Source organism: Suricata suricatta, chromosome 7 (assembly GCF_006229205.1).
Source record: "Suricata suricatta isolate VVHF042 chromosome 7, meerkat_22Aug2017_6uvM2_HiC, whole genome shotgun sequence".
NCBI classification, from domain to species: domain Eukaryota; kingdom Metazoa; phylum Chordata; class Mammalia; order Carnivora; family Herpestidae; genus Suricata; species Suricata suricatta.
This window is the reverse complement of record NC_043706.1, coordinates 13,215,980-13,223,961: the sequence shown is the minus strand read 5'-3', so window position 1 is coordinate 13,223,961 and position 7,982 is coordinate 13,215,980. Positions and strand designations below refer to the sequence as shown.

The 7,982-nt window shown below is 42.0% G+C and overlaps 1 pseudogene; it reads left to right on the top strand.

Moving 5' to 3' along the window:
* Positions 1-7,112: 7,112 nt before the first annotated feature.
* LOC115296992 lies at positions 7,113-7,497 on the top strand (annotated as a pseudogene).
* The last annotated feature ends 485 nt before the right edge of the window (positions 7,498-7,982 follow it).

Genomic DNA, 7,982 nt, shown 5'->3' with positions numbered 1-7,982 from the left:
ACTTACACACACACATAGACATAGACACACAGACACACACAGACACATAGACACACACATAGACACACAGACACACACACATAGACACACACATATAGACACACACACACAGACATAGACACACAGACACACACACAGAGACACACAGATACACACACATAGACACACTTACACACACATAGACACATAGACACAGACACACACACACACATAGACACACACAGACACAGACACACTGACACACACACACAGACACACACACATAGACACACACACAGACATAGACACACAGACACACACACATAGACACACACACACAGGCACAGACACACAGACACACACATAGACACACACACACAGACACACAAACACATAGACACACCGACACACACACACACAGAAACACACACATAGACACACACAGACACACACACAGACATACACACATAGACACTCACAGACACACAGAGACACAGAGACACACACACACATAGACACACACAGACACACACACAGACACAGACACACACACACACACACACACACTCATATTCCTCGATTCATTTTTGTACCTGCATCCAGAAGCTAAAAAATATATATCAAGGGGACAGCCTGGTAGGAAATGCTATTCCAGCTGAATCTTGAATGTTTTTAGATAATTCAGCAATGTAAGGGCAGACTTTATACAGCTGACCCTGGAACAATGCAAGGCGCCAACCCCCCATGTAGTCAAAAATCCACATGTAACGTCCCCAAAACTTTACTAATAGCCTTACTATTGACTAGAAGGCTTGCCAATAACATAAACAGTCAATTAACACATATCTTGTCTATGTATTATACACTATATTCTTGTAACAAAGTAACTAGAGAAAAGAAAATTATTAAGAAAATAAGGAAGAGAAAATACATTTATGCTACTGCACTGTATTTATATTTTTAAAAATCTGCATACACGTGGGCCTACGCAGTTCAAAACCCATGTTGGTCAAGGGTTAACTATGCTTGGAAACATTCAGCACTGCCTTTGTTCCACCAAAAAAAAGGGTAACACCCAAATCTCTTAGAACATTAAATATAGACGGCAATTAGGACCATCAAGTCTCTTGATGCCTTATCTTTACCCAGATCCTGGCTTCAGATATCACTACGTGTTCGTCTTGGGCTGGATGCCCAGACGCAGACCCTGAGGCAAGGGTTCGTGTGCAAACGATTCATTAAGGAGGTGCTCCCAGGACAGACTGGCAGGGAGGAGGGAGACGCAAGGCGGGCAAGGATAGACAGCAAGGCCAGGCCACAGTGCCGGGCAGATTGCGCAGTAAATGGTTTTGAATGAAAACATGAATGAAACACACCAGGGCAGTAACATCAATTATCCACTGGATTGTAGATCCTTTGGTGACTGGGGCCGTCTTATTTGTTTTGATATTCCACATTGAACCTAATACAGTTCTTCTTTTTCCAGACTTTCAGTAAATATTTATTGAAGGAGGTAAATTCTACTGAATTAAAATATGCTTATTGTAAATAAGAAGGCGCACTAGTGTTAATATTTGGAATTACTGATAATTTTCCAAGTTAATACAAGTGGTTAAGATTTTTATAGAAACGATTACTACATTTGATTCAATCTAAGACGTCACTGAATATATGACACATCATTCATTATTTTATGTTCTATGGAGGCAGAACAAAATGCTGTCAAACTATGGTCAAGTGATTGATCACTTGAATTTTTATGTTACATTCACTGTAAGAACTTTTAAAGATTTATTTAGCAAAGATATCTTATATCCTGTTCATACAACATGATAAGGAAAACAGAATTGAAATGAATTTGTTAAGCATCCCTCAAATTTTTTCATATTCAGAATCCAAATCTTTAGAATTATTTTTTTTAACACGGAGTCATTAATATCCATGTTTCTGATCAAAAATACTCTGAAGATGGTGGATGAGGCAGATCCCGGGATAACAGGCATGTCAGACTCTCCTCAGTTAATCCCGAGAAGAGGCCACATTGAAAAGGGCAGGAGGGATGGAGACACAGTTGGGAACCAAGCTTCTGGTGAGACTAACCACAAACGGGAGGGACACCCCCGGCCCCGAAGAGGAGCGGAGCGGAGCCCACAGTGGGTACCCGGACTGGAGGACCCGCACTGACGCTTTGAAACCAGCGAACCTTTTACAACCAGCAGGTTGTACTTTATTTATTTTTTTAATTTTTTTATGTTTATTTATTCTTGAGACAGAGAAACAGAGCATGAGTAGGGGAGGGGCAGAGAGAGAGGGAGACACAGAATTGGAAGCAGGCTCCAGGCTCTGAGCTGTCAGCACAGAGTCCGATGTGGGGATCGAACCTACGAACGGTGAGATCATGAGCCGAGCTGAAGTTGGATGCTTAACCGACTGAGCCACCCAGGCGCCCTGAGGTTGTATTTTAAAATCAGGTTAGCTCATGGAGAGCCAGAGATTAAGAGGAAACTGAGTCCCTTCCCTTAAAGAGACAGCATAACAAACAACCCCGGGCAGATACAACATAGAAGCAGCAGTTTAAAAAGCTCAGTCGGTTAAGCATCCGACTTTGACTCAGATTATGATCTCGCCGTTCATTGGTTCAAGTCCCAGGTCAGGCTCTGTGCTGACAGCTCAGAGCCTGGAGCCTGCTTCGGATTCTGTGTTTCCCTCTCTCTGCACCTCCCCCATTCATGCTCTGTTTCTCTCCGCCTCAATAATAAACATAAAAAATAAAAATAAAAATAAAAATAAAAAAGCACTTCCTGCCACCTCTCGTGCTGTAAGCAGCCCCAGCAGGGACTGGTGCCACTCCCAAGTGACTCCTGCCCTGGGGAGAGAGGAACAGCACCACACCCACCGGTTCCACTGCAGCTCCCGCAGCAAAAGCTTATAAATGGCAGAGCTGAGAGAGCGCCCTGCCGATCCGTGGGGCTGCACCCACAGCATCTGGCCTGACTGCAGGCCCTGCCCACCAACAGAAGCCTCTCAGGGCACAAGGCAGGGGGAGCACCCTGCAGTTCGGTGCAGCTGCTGAGGGCAGGCATCTGGTCTAACTACTGACACTGCCCAGCTATAAGCGACGGTTGCCCCAGATAGGCCCTTCCAACAGCACATGGACCAAACCAGGCCCACGACAGGCGAAGTGGACCATTGCAGCTGACTGGGCTAAAGGCAAACACAGCCCCAACAACAGGAGGTGCCCATTAGAAGACACCCTCAAGTGGTGAACAGGGGACATTGCACTACAAGGCATCACAGGATCCTTCTTCATAGGGCCACTACTTTCAAGACCAGGAGACGTAAATGACTTTCCTAATATACAGAAACAAACACAGAGAGTTAGACAAAATGAGGGGACAGAGGAATATGTCTCAAATGAAAGAATAGGACAAAACCACAGCAAAAGGGGTAAATGATGGAGATAAGCAATATACCTGAAAAATAATGCTAAGTAATGGTCATAAAGATTTCAAAGTAATACTCAATGGACCTCATAAAAGAGTGGAATACTGAAAATGAACCATGGACTGAAGGGGGAGGGGGAGGAAGGGGGTGATGGTCATGGTGGGGGGCACTTGTGGGGAGAAGCACTGGCTGTTATATGGAAACCAATTTGACAATAAACTATTAAAAAATATAAAAAAAGAAGAGTGGAGACTGCAGTGAGACCCTCAACAAAGATAGAGAAAATATAAGAAAAGAACCAATCGGAGATGAAGGACTCAATAACTGAAATAAAAACATGCACTACAGGGAATAAAGAGTAGACTAGAGGAAGGAGAAGGACAGATCAGTGACCTGGAGGACAGAGTAATGGAAAGCAATCAGGCTGAACAGGAGAGAGCAGGAGGAATAATAAAAAATGAAGACAGATTAAGAGAACTCAGTGACACCACAGGCATAACAACATTTACATTCTCAGAAGGAGAAGAGAGTAAAGGGGACAGAACATTTATTTGAAGAACTACTAGCTGAAACTTGGTGAATCTGGGTAAGGAAAAAGAAGCACAGAGAGCCCCCCAACAGAATCAACCCAGGGAGGTCCATACCGAGACACACAATAATTAAAATGGCATAAAGTAGTGATAACAAGTGATTTTAAAGGCAGCAAGAGAGAAGAAAAGAGTTACATTCAAGGGTACCCGTGATTTTTCAGCAGAAAAAGGAGTGGCGTCATGTATTCAGAGTGCTGACAGGAAAAAATCTGCAGCCAAAAATATCCAGAATAAAAGGAGAGACAAAGAGTTTCCCAGCCAAATGAAAGTTAAAGTGGTTCATCATCCCTAAAGCAGCCTTACATGAAAGGTTAAAAGGAATTCTTTGAATGGAAAGAAAAGGCATAATCAGGAGTAAGAAAGTTATAAATGAAAAGGATTTCGCAAGGTAAACACAAACATGGTAAGTAGTAGGTTACTTACAGAACCAGTATACAAGTTAAAACACAAAAGGAATAAAATCAATTTGAAATCTATAAAACTCAATTAAGGAATTCACAACATAAAAGATGCAAAGTATGACATCATATACATGAAACGTTGTGGTGGGGGGGGTAACAATTTAGTGCTTTTAGAATGAGTTCACTTAGGTGACCATCAATGTCATATGTGTAAGATTTAAACATGTGAGCCTAATGGTAACCACAAACCAAAACCCTGTAATTATATGCAGAATCTGAAGAGGAAAAAGTGGCTTAGTTGGTTGAGCATCTAACTGAATTTTGGCTCATGTCATGAAGATAAACATCTCAGGATCAAACCCTATGTCAGGCTCCATGCTGAGTGTGGAGCCTGCTTAAGATTCTCTCTCTGTCTGTCTGTCTCTCCTTCTGCCCCTCTCCCTCATCCCTCTCTCTCAAATAAAATTACAATTTTTTAACATTTTATTTTTTTGAGAGACAGAGAGAGACAGTTCATGAGCAGGGGAGGGGCAGAGAGAGAGGGACACACAGAATCAGAAGCAGGCTCCAGGCTCTGAGCCGTCAGCACAGAGCCCAATATTGGGCTCGAACCCACGAACATGAGATCATGACCTGAGCCGAAATCGGAGGCCCAGCTGACTGAGCCACCCAGGCGCCCCTCTGTCAAATAAAATTAAATAAAAATAAAGAGAAAGAAATCCAAGCATATGACTAAAGAAAACCATCAAATCACAAGGGAAGAGAGCAGAAGGGATGGACAAAAACTGCAAACACAACTGTAAAATGAATAAGAAAATAGCAATAAATACATACCCATCACTAATTACTTTGAATGTAAATGGACTAGATGCTCCACTCCAAAGACACAGGATGATTGAATGGATAAAAAAGTAGGATTAATCTATATGCTGCCTACAGGAGACTCACTTCAGACTGAAAGATACAGGCACTTTGAAAGTGACAGGATGTAAAGGCATTTACTGTGCAAATGGAAGCAGAGAGCTGGAGGGACAGTACTTATACAGGCAAAATAGACTTTAAAATAAAAATTGTAGTAAGGACAGAGAAAGACACTACATAATGATAAAGGAAACAGGCCAACAATAGGATATAACAATTATAAATATTTATGCACCCAACATGAAAACACCTAAATACATAAAACAACTATTAACAGAGAAGGGGAGAAATTGACAGTAATATAATAGTAGGGGACGTGGGGTGCCTGGATGGCTCAGTCAGTTAAGCATCTGACTCTCACATTTTTTTGTTAATTTTTTTTTAATTTTTGAGAAGGGTGGGGAGGGGTGAAGTCAGGGGCAGAGAGAGAGGGAGACACAGAATCTGAAGCAGGCTCCAGGTTCTGAGCTTTCAGCACAGAGTCCGACATGGGGCTCAAACTCACAAACTGTGAGATCATAGCCTGAGGTGAAGTCAGGTGCTTAGCTGACTGAGCCACCCGGTGCCCCAAGCATCTGATTCTTGATGTCAGCTTAGGTCATGATCTTGTGGTCATGAGATCAAGTCCCATGTTGGCTGTGGCATGGGGTGTGGAGGCTGCTTGGGATTCTCTCTCCCTCTCAGCCCCTCCCCAGCTTGTACCCCCCCCCCCATTTCTCTCTCTCTTTCAAAAAATAAATAAATAAACTTTATTTAAAAAATAGTAGGAGACTTCAACACTCCATTTATATCAATGGACATATCACCCAGACAGAAAATCAATATGGAAACAGTGGCTTTGAATGACACATTGGAGCACATGGACCTAACAGATATATTCAGAACATTTCATCCCAAAACAGTGAATGCACATTCTTTTCAAGTACACATGGAACATTCTTCAAAATGGATCACATGTTAGGCCATAAAACAAATCACAATAAATCAAAAAAGACTGAAATCATATCAAATATCTTTTCCAACCACAGCAGCATGAAACTAGAAATCAATCACAAGAAAAAATCTGGAAAGAACACAAATAAGTGGAGGCTAAATAGCGTGCTACTAAATAAAGAATAGGTCGGCTAAGAAATCAAAGAGGAAATAAAAAACAACATGGAGGCAAATGAAAACGAGTACACAACCGTCCAAAATCTTTGAGATGCAGCAAAGCTGTTTTAAGGGGGAAGATTCTAGCAACAAAGGCCTACAGCAAGAAGCAAGAAAAATCTCAAATAACCTGACCTTACACCTAAAGGAGCTAATAAAAGAAGAAAAAAAAATCCTAAAGACAATAGAAAAAAGGAATAATAAATTTAGAGCCAAAATAAATGAAATAGAGACCAAAATGGCAATAGAAGAGATTAATGAAAACAAGAGCTAGTTCTTTGAAAAGAAAAACAAAATTGATAAACCATTAGACTCATAGAAAGTGAGAATGAAAGAAAGAAAGAAAGAAAGAAAGAAAGAAAGAAAGAAAGAAAGAAAGAAAGAAAGAAAGAAAGAAAGAAAGAAAGAAAGAAAAAGAAAGGGAGGGAGGGAGGGAGGAAGGAAGGAAGGAAGGAAGGAAGGAAGAAGAAGAAGGAAAGAAAGAAGACTCTAAAATCAGCAATGGCCCTTTCCTCAGCTGCCGCCAAGGTGCTAAGGTGCTCAGTCCTTCCGAGGAAGCGAAGGCCGAGTTGGGGTGAGCCCCTCACTTCACCAGGCGACTAGCACCGCGCTCGGCAGCGCCCGGTCAGCACTCGCCCGCACCATGGCCTCCGCCTCGGAGCTCGCCTGTATCTACCCAGCCCTCATCCTGCACAATGACGGGGTGACGGTCACGGAGGATAAAATCAACGCCCTCACTAAAGCAGCAGGTGTAAATGTTGAACCTTTCTGGCTCGGCTTGTTTGCAAAGGCCCTGGCTCATGTCAACATCGGGAGCCTCATCTGCAATGTAGGAGCCGGGCCCCGCCCCAGCAGCGGGTGCTGCACCAGCAGCAGGTCCTGCTCCGTCCACCGCTGCTGCCCCAGCTGAGGAGAAGAAGGTGGAAGCAAAGAAAGAGTCTGATGACGACATGGGCTTTGGTCTTTTTGACTAAATCTCTTCTGTAACCTGTTCAATAAAAGGCTGAACTCTTTAAAAAATAAAATAAAATAAAATAAAATAAAATAAAATAAAATCAGCAATGAATGAGGAGAAATAACACCACAGAAATACCAAGAAAGCATTATGAAAAATTATATGCTGATAAGTTGGACAAACTAGAAGAAAAGGAACGTAACTTTCCAAAAGTAAATCATGAAGAAATAGAAAATTTGAACAGACCAATTACTAGCAATGAAATTGAATCCCTAATTTAAAAACTCCCAACAAAATCTAGGACCAGATGGCTTCACAGATGAATTCTGTCAAACATTTCAAGAAGAGTTAACACCTATTCTTCTCAAACTATTCCAAAAAATAAAAGAGGAAGAATAGCTTCCCAATTCATTCTAAACAAGGCCAACATTGCTCTGATACCAAAATCAGAAAGACCACTACAAAAAAAGAAAACTATAGGCCAATACCTCTGATAAACAATAGACGCAGGGCTCAGTTGGTTAAGCAGCCAACTTCAGCTCA